Below are 12,862 nucleotides of genomic sequence, written 5' to 3' on the forward strand. Positions count from 1 at the left end.
TTCCCCATGGAGAGTTCTTTACAATGAGCCATGTCTCAATTTTTTCTATTCAGCATTTTCGGAGATATAGAGGTGCAAAGTTTTTCGGTTTTTCCAAGATGGCGGCCGAACCACGTGACCGATGTCGTTATCATTATTTTTTTTCTCCACCAGTTTATGCCGACATGGCGCTCAAGAAATTGCATCTTGATTGGTTGTAGTTTTGTACTTGTCGAATTATCGAATTATGATGTCATAATGGAGGCTTTGGGCCTGGAGAGTTAAAAATTGGGCACAGTCTATTCCAGGGCAAGACAAATATGTGTGTAAAGTATGGCGATTCTATGTGCAATGATGTAGACGTAGTACTGCACACAAACAAACAGCCAAACAGACAGACAGACAGACAAACAAACAGACAAACAAACAGAAAGACAAACAGACAGACAAACCGACAGACAGACAAACAAACAGACAGACAGACAGACAGACAAACCAACCAACCAACATGCTTGCTAGAATTTTTTCCGGCAAGTAATGAAAAATCAGTCAGAGACCGAGGACTTGCCGGAATGTACTTTTTTGGGGGGGGGGGGGGATTTTCCAACCACTCCCCGCCATCACGGTCGTGTCTGCAATGCGCAATCCCATGAGATATGTGGAAAGGATGACCCAAAACAAATGATCTTCTTATTGATTCGTATATAAACATCATTAAAAGTAAATAATGACCTCTGCCAAAGTTCAAACGATGTGGATTTAATCTCTACATGAGAGAATTCCACATAGCTATTTGGGCGGTGTATAAGCTAACAGATCGCTGTCTCCATCGATCTTGCCAAGGCCGTAACACCTATCGGCTCAAAATCCTTTTAACTGTTGACTTGGCAGTTTTTACAATGAAGGAAACACGTATCGGGAGTACATACGACATGATTGTGAATGTGACAGCTCTGAGGCGTCTTTTGCTTCGCATCGCAGTGACGGCGAGCACCAACATGACGGCTGTAAGATTAAAATCTGCCTCCAAGCCCCCTCACCACCCAAAATCTATTCTGGCGAATCTATTCCGGCAACTAACAAACCAACCAACCAACATACTTGCCGGAATCTATTCTATTCCAGCAAGTAACCAACCAACCAACATACTTGCCGGAATCTATTCCGGCAAGTAACAAACTAACAAACAGACAGGGGTGAAAACATAACCTCCATCCACCTTTGATAACGGAGGTAACGAAATCATGATGAAGGTCCCAATGAAAATCCGTCTCATCGCGGCTTCATTTAAACCGTCTAATCCTTCCGCTGTATCACTCCGCCACGCCCCGGCTTTACGCTGCGGTCACGATTTTCACGTTTTGGGTGACCTTGAGCTTGACCTTGGGCCTAGAGAGTTAAAAATTGGGCACAGTCGATTCCAGGGCAAGGCAAAAATGTGTGTAAAGTATGGCGATGCTATGTGCAACGATGTAGACGTAGTACTGTGCACAGACGAACGGACGGACAGACAGACAGACAGACAGACAGACAAACCAACCATCCAACATACTTGCTGGAATTTTTTCCGGCAAGTAACAAACAAACGGACAAACAGACAGGGGTGCAAACATAACTTCCATCCACCTTTGGTGACGGAGGTACAAACACGACAAGCATTCTGGGTTTACCCAAAAGACAGGTTGTAATTCACATCATCATTATCTTCGTGGTGATTCACTGATTAGTCATTCTGCAGGTCAGTTTTCCTTGGATTTGGAATCATCCAGATCTTGGGAATCCAAGGGGCCTCCTTGCCCAAGTATATTTCCTGTTTGCAGGAGCAAACTGACTTCTCTAGTTGCCATTTGTTGATATCTGATTTATTTATTTATTTATTTTTTTAACATATAACTTCTTTTTTCTTTTTTCTTTTTTGAGTTTTAGGACATGCGGTACTCCTCTGTTCTTAATCAGCATTAAATGAAATTCTTACAACCCCCCGGAATCTATTTGATTGATGTTTCCTACATCTCTCCAGTTCTATCTTGAGGTCGTGGTACATTAATTGTCGATTTTCTGTCTATTTATTCCAAATTCCTGGCTTTGGTGCAAGCCTTATCTGTTATTGTGGTCCACTATTACCCTGCGCTCATGACACACCTTATCTGTGTCACCCTCGGCCAGAGTTATATCAAAACGAGCTGATTCGTCACACAGTCACGGATTGTTTAACCCCAATATGGGGCCATTCCAAAATTATGTCACACTATTTTGTTTGGGAGGCAATTACCATTCGTGCCGACAGGTTTGATTGAACCACCTTTCGAGGACCATTTTCCCTCACTCCGAACCGCGGTCCCCTTTTTGAAGCAATGTTTTATGGCCGGATGCCCTTCCTGCCGCCAACCCTGTTAGGTGCCTCTTGCGACACACAGGGAAGTACCAATGAACTGGTACTCAATTTCCCGACCTCGGAAGGATGACAGGCCGAGTCAACCCCCCTGGCGTGAATTCAGCGATCAATCGGGATTCGAACCCAGGATCCGAGGATCCCAAGCCAGCACCCTAACCGCTAAGCCAACACCAGTCTTGACAGGTTTGATTAAACCTTACTAATAATTTTTATACGTCATTGATTAGATTTTTCGGGGTTCCTCATCGTGAGTAACAATCGACCCCAAACAAATCCAATGGAAATCTGATGCAACAAACCTGGGCAGTGTATAATCAGCAAAAGCCTACAGGCCTGATGTCTTTGGCCCATCAGAAAACCAAGATGGCAGCCATACTATTTCATCTGGTGCCATGGTGGGTGGAGTCAAGCGACAAATGTGGGTGGGGTCCGGAATCTGTCCAACCAATCGGTGCACATTTTAAAAGTCGATCCCCTAACAAGCACCACAACTGCACCAAACACCACAGAACTCTCGTCGACCTGCGATGTGATGAGACTTTTTATAAGATTATTATTACTACTTTTCCACTGGAATGAGTATCCAATCCTACTGCTATTCAGATGTGCCCAACTACCAAATGATAGATATGCTTCATACATTATTACACTGGGCCAAAGTTAAGTCATTTTGCAGTAGTTACGTTTTGGTATCGTACGAGTAAACGTGATGTTTTGCTTCCGTGCTTCCCCACCATCACTTGGTACAATAGGTGCACAAGCGAACTTGTCAGTCAACAAACGTGATTCTGGAAATAATGAGTTTGCAGCAAAGGGTGGGACATGTGTGCAACAGGCAAAATAGACTGCGGAATATGGATTGTGTTTTTACCTACAGGTCCTCATGCTGACCTTATTTGTACTACACTGACCTTATTTGTACTACGCTGACCTTATTTGTACTACACTGACCTTATTTGTATTACACTGACCTTATTTGTACTACACTGACCTTATTTGTACTACACTGACCTTATTTGTACTACACTGACCTTATTTGTACTACACTGACCTTATTTGTACTACGCTGACCTTATTTTTACTACACTGACCTTATTTGTACTATGCTGACCTTATTTGTACTACACTGACCTTATTTGTATTACACTGACCTTATTTGTACTACACTGACCTTATTTGTGCTACACTGACCTTATTTGTACTACACTGACCTTATTTGTGCTACGCTGACCTTATTTGTACTACGCTGACCTTATTTGTACTACACTGACCTTATTTGTACTACACTGACCTTATTTGTACTACACTGACCTTATTTGTACTACACTGACCTTATTTGTACTACGCTGACCTTATTTGTACTACACTGACCTTATTTGTACTACACTGACCTTATTTGTACTACACTGACCTTATTTGTACTACACTGACCTTATTTGTACTACGCTGACCTTATTTGTACTACACTGACCTTATTTGTACTACGCTGACCTTATTTGTACTACACTGACCTTATTTGTACTACACTGACCTTATTTGTACTATGCTGACCTTATTTGTACTACACTGACCTTATTTGTACTACACTGACCTTATTTGTACTACACTGACCTTATTTGTACTACACTGACCTTATTTGTACTACGCTGACCTTATTTGTACTACACTGACCTTATTTGTACTATGCTGACCTTATTTGTACTACGCTGACCTTATTTGTACTACACTGACCTTATTTGTACTACACTGACCTTATTTGTACTACACTGACCTTATTTGTACTACACTGACCTTATTTGTACTACACTGACCTTATTTGTACTACGCTGACCTTATTTGTACTACACTGACCTTATTTGTACTACACTGACCTTATTTGTACTACACTGACCTTATTTGTACTACACTGACCTTATTTGTACTACACTGACCTTATTTGTACTACACTGACCTTATTTGTACTAGACTGACCTTATTTGTACCACACTGACCTTATTTGTACTACACTGACCTTATTTGTACTACACTGACCTTATTTGTACTACACTGACCTTATTTGTACTACACTGACCTTATTTGTACTACAACTCATGGGAGCCTGTAATGATTGACATGTTGTATGTTCCATTCTGCCCCTGCCCTCAGGGCATCTTGGGCTCAGGAAATTTGCCCTTCAGGTGCAGGAGCAGCATCGGCAAAGCACTTCGAGAAGCGACGGAATCCTGCTGCTTCTCTCATCCAGGTCAGGAAGTGGTTACGTATGTCCAAAATCACCTATTAAGTTAATGTCCAAAATCGAGGTGTTTCCAAAAGAATAGTCCACTACCAAATCCGCTCATGTGCAATACCCAGGATGTTGTATGAGGCTTTGTTGATATATCGGTCACTGTCGAGCTTGTCCATCATGTGCATGATTGTATCACAGCTGTGGTCTTTGGCAAAGTGTCCAATTGTGTTGGCCATCCCTCTTGTGAAGATTATACGTTAAATAAACTATAAACCAGCCTATTGCGGTTTGCAGGATGAAGGCCTCCATCAAACCAGTTTGAGGGGTGTTTGGCAAACCCTACATGTCTATGTCTGGCAGGAAAGAGGGAGAGACCAGGAGGGGGGAGAGACCGGGAGGGGGGAGAGATCGGAAGAGGGGAGAGCCCGGGAGAGGGGAGAGCCCGGGAGGGGGGAGAGACAGACAGGGGGGGAGAGAGACAGGGGGGAAAAGACAGAAAGGGGGGGGGGGGAGACAGAGGGGGAGGAGAGACAGAGAGGGGGGAGGAGAGACAGAGAGGGGGGGGGAGAGAGAGGAGGGGGGAGAGACAGAGAGGGGAGGGAGAGACAGAGAGGGGGAGAGAGACAGAGAGGGGGAGAGAGACAGAGAGGGCGGGAGAGGCAGAGAGGGGGGGAGAGGCAGAGAGGGGGGGGGGGGAGAGGCAGAGAGGGGGGGAGAGGCAGAGAGGGGGGAGAGGCAGAGAGGGGGGGAGAGACAGAGAGGGGGGGAGAGACAGAGAGGGGGGAGAGACAGAGAGGGGGGGAGAGACAGAGAGGGGGGGAGAGACAGAGAGGGGGGGAGAGACAGAGAGGGGGGTGGAGAGACAGAGAGGGGGGGGGGGACAGACAGAGAGGGGAGAGGGAGAGGGGGGGGAAGAGACAGAGAGGGGGGGGAAGACAGAGAGGGGGAGGGGGAAGAGAGAGGGGGGGGGAAAGACAGAGAAGGGGGGGAAAGACAGAAGGGGGGGAGACAAGAGGAGACAGAGGGGGGGAGGACAGAGAGAGGAGGAGAGACAAGAGGGGGGGGGGGAGAGGGGAGGGAGGGAGAGGAGAGAGGGGGGGGGGGGGGAGAGACAGAGAGGAGGAGGGAGAGACGGAGAGGGAGGAGAGAGGGATGAGGGGCGGAGAGACGGAGAGGGGTGGAGAGCAGAGAGGGGGGGGGGGGGAGGCAGGCTGAGACAGAATCTTCACCTGACAGTCTCCGCCGGGACAGGAGGCCCGAGACCCGATGTCTCCTCACATACTTGACCAAGCAGCCAGGTAAAAAGTGTAGATATACTTGTGATTTTGCTGATGGATAGCTTTATATATACTATTTATATATATATTGTATATGTAGTCTGGCTTGTGGAGGAGCTAGTACTAGTACACTCAACAGATCACAAAGCAACAGGACAAAAAGAACAGTGGCGCGAGGGAGGGGGGACATCAACGGCACAAAGGCCAAGACAGCCGGAGAGCAGGCAACCAATGGGTGTGGGGAGGAATGGGGGGGGGGGCAGGAGAGGATGCATGTGGTGGACAAGATGAATACAGAAGGAAACTCTCAGGAGGGAAAACTGGAAATTGTGGTGGAGTGGAGTTAATGAGGGTAGAAAAGATCATCGTTTTGGATTGTGGACGAATTGAGATGGTGGTAACAGCTGCCTTGAAGACCTTGAGGGAAGAATGTGAATGAAAAGGATGTGGAAGTTTATTGCACAGGTGGGGAAAAAGAGGAACAAATGAGTGGAGGTGAGCAGTGATGCTGAATTTAGGTAGTTTCACCAGAAGGGGATTGATGGGGGACCGTGTGAGCCCTGCAGAAACCTGAGAGGGGGGCAGCGGGAAAGCACGGCAATAGCAGAGGAGAGGCGGTAGAAGACAGAGAGACCACCTACCTGTCTGCAATGTTAAAGTGATAGGCCAAAAGGCCTGGCTTCATCATGGGAGATTCCAATAATCTTGAAGGCCTTGGTTTCCACGGCATTAAGCTGATAAAGATGTGAGGCAGGAGAGCCAGCCCAGAGGGGAGAGCAGTACTCCATCAAGCTGTGGATAAAAGTCTTTTCGTTGGATAGGAGTTCAGGTGTGAAAAATATTTGTTTACCTTCACTGGTTTATCCATTTCATCAAGATATAGCTGATTGGCAAGGGCCTCATCTATCATGCACCTTGTGAGGTCACCTTGTAGTTACTCATGTGGTAATAACCTTCTTCATGTATACACATATGGTATCATAGCAATCTATGTGAGACACCAAAAGTTGCAAAAACCTGCGAAAGGCGAGTGCATTGCAATCAAACTAATGCTATGCCTCCTGATTATAGAAGGGTAAGTGTGGAAAGTTTGTGATTGGGATGATTGGTCAAGAGGTTGAGTCAGGCAAGTCCTAAACAAGTGGCTCCACATAGGACACATGCTGCCTGTAGGACATGTTGCTATGTACCGATGCTGTCAGTGTCCCGGATGTTGCTGCCGTCCGCAGGCCGCGTGGCGTCTGTACTCCACAGATCCCAATCGTCCTGACCTCATCGCCACCTGGAGGTTCCACTACGAGTGCATTCCTTCACTAAGGCACTGCTCGCACTGTTTCACCATACTCATTTCAAAATGCCATACTGTACCCCCATCCTATGTATAACCACAATCTTGCCCTTTTCTTGACCTCTTCCAAATCCAGCTGCGCATCCACCTATTTCCTGATTTTTACCTGCATGCAACCACACTCCCATGTTTTTGCTGTTGAGCCACACTCCCTCCCTGCATCAACCACTCATAACGCGTATGTAGGGTAACAACGATACCATGCTGTGATATCTACAAATTAAGGACCACACATTGCACTGATTGCGACAATATCCTTCCTCACGACTCCCAAGTTTGCAAAGTCATGAAGTTGGTCGATACTTCACTCGAAATGAACCTTTCGGCCATTTTAGTTCACCTAAGGCCTTCTCCCACTGGCTCGGCCTTTTTTTTTTTTGCCATCATTTATCACCCCGGTAGCTTTGATAGCTCTGAGCGCTGCCAAGCGGTGAGAGCATCCTGCTTCACGTGGAGCACATGGTGAGTCAGGGACACAGATTTTGAGTGTTGATATCGATGGTCACGGATTGCTGGAGGGAAGTTTCCATGCACCCCGTGTCCCAGTTCGCCACCAGTTTCCCCCTATACAATGAGATAAGGCTTCTGGTGCTGTATCGATACAGCATCACTGCCCGAGTATAGATGGACTCATCAAGTCGCAGTGTTCTACTCATACCCAAAGTCGGATTATTATTATTATTTTTTTTTTATTTTTTTTGTATACAAGATCGAGGCTCGTGAAAGAGCGAACATTAATCACACAGAAAGACAAAACAGACACACAAAACAAATAACATCGGGAGCGGTAGACAAGATGGGGAGAGAGGGGGAAGGACACAAACACAACATTTGAGAGCAGGGACCGAGAGACATGGAGACATCGAGAGAACTGTGGGAGGGAGAGGGCTTTGGGGGGAAGGCATGGGAAGGGGGGGGGGCGGTGGGAGAGGTATAAAACATATGGACACTGCCAAGACTTCCAGGAAAGAAGTTGGAATTTCAAACAAGGTGGATCTGGGGTGAATTAGTGGGGGTAGAAAAGATCAAGGTTTTGGATGGGGGAAGATAAGAGATGGTGGTGAACAGCTGTTTTGAAGACCTGGAGGGAGGAGTGTGATTGAAGTGAGTGTGGGAGTTTGTTCCAGAGGCGGGAGAAAAGAGGAATTGAAGGAGTGAAGGTGAGCAGAGAGCCGAGATTTCGGCAGTTTAACCATCAGAGGGTGGCTGGCAGATCTTGTGCGACCTGTAGGAATATTTGGGGGACAGAGCACAGAGAGAGCTTGGGGAGCAAGGCCGGAGAGGAGTCGGTAGAAGACAGAAAGACCACCTACCTGCCTGCGGTGAGTGAGTGAAAGGCCCTCAGAGATAGCTTCATCGCGGGAGATTCCAATGATTCTGAAAGCTTTGGATTCAACAGCGTGAAGCCGAGCCAGGTGTGAGGCAGGAGCACCAGCCCATAGGGGAGAACAGTATTCCATTGAGCTGCGGATGAAAGCCTTGTATGTGGTGAGGAGCTCAGGTGTGCCGAGGAAGGACTTCGCACGACGGAGGATGCCCAGTCGGCGACTGGCTTTGGAGGCCAGCTTGGAAATGTGGTTTTCCCAAGAAAGATCATGGCAGATAGTGAGACCCAAAAGCTTGAGCGACAGAACTTCTTGGAGAGGATTGTTGAGAAAGTAGATGGGAGGGTTGTCCAGTCGATCTTTTCGGAGAGACATAGTAAGAGTGTGAGATTTGTCAGGATTGAAGAAGGATTTTCCACCCACAAGAAGATTTCCCACACACATAGATTCCATATTGTTAAAGTAAAGTTGAATTTCTGCCCCTTTCAGTCTGTCAGTTCCTTTCACGCATCTTGATTCAAAATGACGACCGGTTTAAGCGTATCGATATCTTCTTCAGCTGTCCTTTGTTCTTATTTTCTCAGCAAACTGCTCAGGTCCATCCGGACACGGAGGGTCCTCAACTCAGGGTACCAGCTCGCTGGTGTGGTACAGCGTTTGAGGGGTGATGCTGCCTCGGCTTGCCTTTTGCTGTGTATTTACCAGTTTTCAAATTAGCTGTTTGCTGGTGTGTATTTTGAAAAGGGCCATCTGTTTATTACATATGAAAAAGGGCACAATTTTTATTTCTTCTTAAGCCCCATCTAGCCCTTCTCGACTCTCCATTTACTCCTGTTTCCCTCCAAACCTCCTCTAGACTCTCCCAAACCTCTCCCGCACTATCCTAACCTCCTTTTGCTTTCGTATACTTTTCCCTCCACTCCTCACTCTCAGTTTTTATTACTTGCGAAAATCCAGGATTTTTCAAGTATATTGGTTGGTCTTGTGCATTACTCTGTCTGTTGGTCTGTTTGTCTGTATGTCAGTCGCCTACAGGTCACAATTTTCAACCAACCTTCATGAAACTTCACCAAATGGTAGAGTTGGTCATAAGCCTATTGTTTTTGGGGTCAAAAGGTCAATAGGTCAACAGGCCAAAAGGTCAACATCGGCCAAATTTTTAAAATCATCAATTTTCATCTAAAAAGCCGTCAATTCTCAACCTATTGACTTGAAAATTGAACAGCATTTGTATATCGAGTCACTGAACTGGGAAACATACTATTTGTGAGGTCAAAAGGTCAAAGGTCAACTCAAGGTCAAACTTCCAAAATCATCACTTTTCATCAGAAAAACCGTCAATTTTCATCCGATTGACTTGAAAATTGAACAGCATTTGCATATCGAGTCACTAAATTGGGAAACATACTATTTGGGAGGTCAAAAGGTCAAAGGTCAACTCAAGGTCAAACTTCCAAAATCATCACTTTTCATCAGAAAAACCGTCACTTTTCTTCCTATTGACCCGAGCTTTGATCAAGATTGTCAATTTTAATCTTGATGAAATGGACAATTTGCTGTATCAATGGAATTTTTTTATTGGGGAGGCTTCCCGGCGGATTTTGCAAGTATCGTGCTATGCACGACATATTTCTTGTTTTCTTTTTCTTTAGTTTTAGCGCCCCGTCCAACCAATGTTGTACTTGCATAAGAAATAGATGGCCTCAAATTGCAGAAGTAAATGTTTGTGCTAACAGCATTTGCAATATTTGCTAAATGAATTTTCATGCATGTGCACTCATCTTTAATTGTAATGCCTGCATCTCTGCTTGTGTGTCCATCCTGATTTATCTGCAATCGTATTTGGCCAATGACCAATTCCTTCCTCCATTGTTTGTCATTGATAACAGCCAAAAGTTGTCTCTACGAGAACGATTGTCCAACCCTGTGAGCAATCTGATTCGAGGCCGTCCTGTCACCCCAGGACCTGCGCGCCATTCGACCTCTTTTGAACAAGGCCTCAACGGATCACCAGTGACCAGCAGTCCTATCCCCGGGTACACCGAACGACTTCGCTCGCGGCCTTCTTTGCGTATACTACGACATTATCCTCGCATTTCTGAAGGTACATTTCATTTCTCTGTTACCCATGCTCTTTTCTGATTAGCACTAAATGTGCACTCCCTAATGTATTAATTTTTATAATATGATGAAGCAGGTTTGGTTAAAAAATGAAGGCAAACCAACTAATACAGCTGTCTAGCAAAGCAAACCTCAGGTCTGATGCTTCAACCTGTACTGTGTGGACATTGTTCAGTTTGACATTTGTGGCAAATGTTTGTATGACCCTCCATAGAGGCCAACATCTCTGATAGTGAACATTTGGACAATCATATTCGAGTCAGCTTGGACCTTTCACTGGGGGAGTTTGAACCACTGGTGAAAGCTTTGATACGAGCGATGAGGTATGCACCAAAAACCTGTTACTTTCGAGAGAGTTTTGAATCTCGTTATAAAGTTTATCAAACAAAATAAAACGGTGTGAGATCTCTTTGTTATATGTGATTCCGTCCAGTTCTGCTCTAATCCTTTAAGGTGTTGCCTCATCATCATCATCTTGGTTCAAACCCTATGTGTACCGGTACTTCTGAACTTTTGGGGTTCTTCCTACATCAGTACCTCATCTGCTTGCTTTTCCATTTCCATTGTTATTAGTAGCAGAGCACCCGACCTACTGGCAATCTTCTTCCAGGCGTGCAACACGTGCTTATGAAACGTCCCTTTATTTAGGTGGTGTATAAGTGCAGTGGTCTGTTGCCATCTCTCCCAAAAATAAAAAATAACCATAGTTACATATATGAAGCAAAAACAATACCTACTGCTTATGTGCATATATAACAAGGAGAAAAAGACATCAAATGCCCATAGCCCCTGTGGTTTTAGTAATTTTGCTCTGTGGAGTTAAAGGCTGCCAATCGGCCATTTTTAGTTAGATTGCAAAACAAAATCTTCTGCATATGTACACTCTCATATGTTGTCTTTGTGCCAAGTTTGAACAAAATCGGTCCGTGGAAGTCGGAAAAATGGTTGGCGACACGTTTAAGTGCCAAAATGGCCACTAGTCAGCCATATTGGATCTGATCTTGAAAATATATGACGTGCAGATATAAGCGTGCGTGCAAAATAAACCATCATATTGTTGCGGATATGGGATTTGCATCCATCCATATCCGCTTGTAAATATTCCCCTATTTCCTCAATACTTCCCAACTATCCCCAATCCCCCATTCCCTAGTCCCATTTTCTGTAAACAACACTCTGTAGACCCGACCTCCCCCTATTTCCCCCCATTAAATGTCGCATCCAGGTCCACCGCATCTCACGTAGACAACTATAGGACATCTTGCTAGTTATTCTTAGTCTATGTCAGTTAAGGATTCGTTTCCATTAATTCTGACTCTTCGTTGCACCAGAATGTGATTGTATGGCACCGTTAGGAAGTTTAGGACCTCCCAATACCTCCCCGCAGCTCTTCCTCACGGTTCAGCAACAACAACAACAACAACAGCAGCAACGGCGGCGGCGCGGGGAGTGCGCGTCCTCACTCCGGCTTGGTTGGTAGGGGGTGTTGGGAGGGCACCAGGCCTTTCCAATGAGCCGCCATCGAACATGTGCTCGACGGGGTTACCAAGTAGGGGCTCGCTGTCAGCTCCTCGTCAAGGGCGGAGCCCGGTAACCCCCACACCCAATAGAAGCGGCGGACCGGTCCCATCTGGGGCGGAGCCAACCAGCCGAGGGCGTGTGACTCCCCGCTGAGCATGTGCAGGAAGAGGGAGGTGACGTCAGATGCGCGCTGAGCTTGAAGAAAGAAAGACGCCACCTCCGAGCGCTGTGAGGCCTCCCTGCATCTTTTGGACCGTGCTTGATCCTGTCCCCGAGCCAAGGTGCACCTTGTACTATCAACCGACCTGTCCTTCCCTGCCATCAATCCCTGTGTAAGTCAGTCTTGTTCCGTTTGTCTGTGGTCTGTCGGGGATAAGATAAGACTGTAACTAAGTGCCCATCTCTTCTGTGTCTTTTACCTCACTCTACCTTGTAATCTACCCCTTTTCTCCACCACTAATTATATCCTCCTCCGGAGGTCTTGAGAACTGTACCCCTTGCATCATTTCATCTATCCCAGTCGTTGTGTCCTTTCCAATCATTGATTTAGCGTAGCGCGATTTGGCCAACGTTCGAGTGGAATCCGGTGAGTTGGGGGTAATCGGGTAAACTGTACGAACACGGCGGCCATTCCGCTCGGTCAAGCAACATCTTTAGCCGTGTCCGTAA

At 46.0% G+C, this 12,862-nt stretch overlaps 1 pseudogene across 1 annotated transcript in view; it reads left to right on the plus strand.

Moving 5' to 3' along the window:
- The window catches only part of LOC137432251 (potassium voltage-gated channel subfamily KQT member 5-like), a 58,586-nt pseudogene that overhangs the window by 12,816 nt on the left and 32,908 nt on the right, over positions 1-12,862 (plus strand). The window contains exons 4-7 of the transcript XR_013621688.1: positions 4,520-4,616; positions 7,108-7,196; positions 10,441-10,655; positions 10,887-10,995. The product of XR_013621688.1 is annotated as a potassium voltage-gated channel subfamily KQT member 5-like (transcript). The remainder of the gene's footprint in view (positions 1-4,519; positions 4,617-7,107; positions 7,197-10,440; positions 10,656-10,886; positions 10,996-12,862) is intronic.

This window comes from Myxine glutinosa, unplaced genomic scaffold (assembly GCF_964187855.1).
Source record: "Myxine glutinosa unplaced genomic scaffold, kmMyxGlut1.1 SCAFFOLD_2503, whole genome shotgun sequence".
Taxonomy (NCBI): Eukaryota; Metazoa; Chordata; class Myxini; order Myxiniformes; family Myxinidae; genus Myxine; species Myxine glutinosa.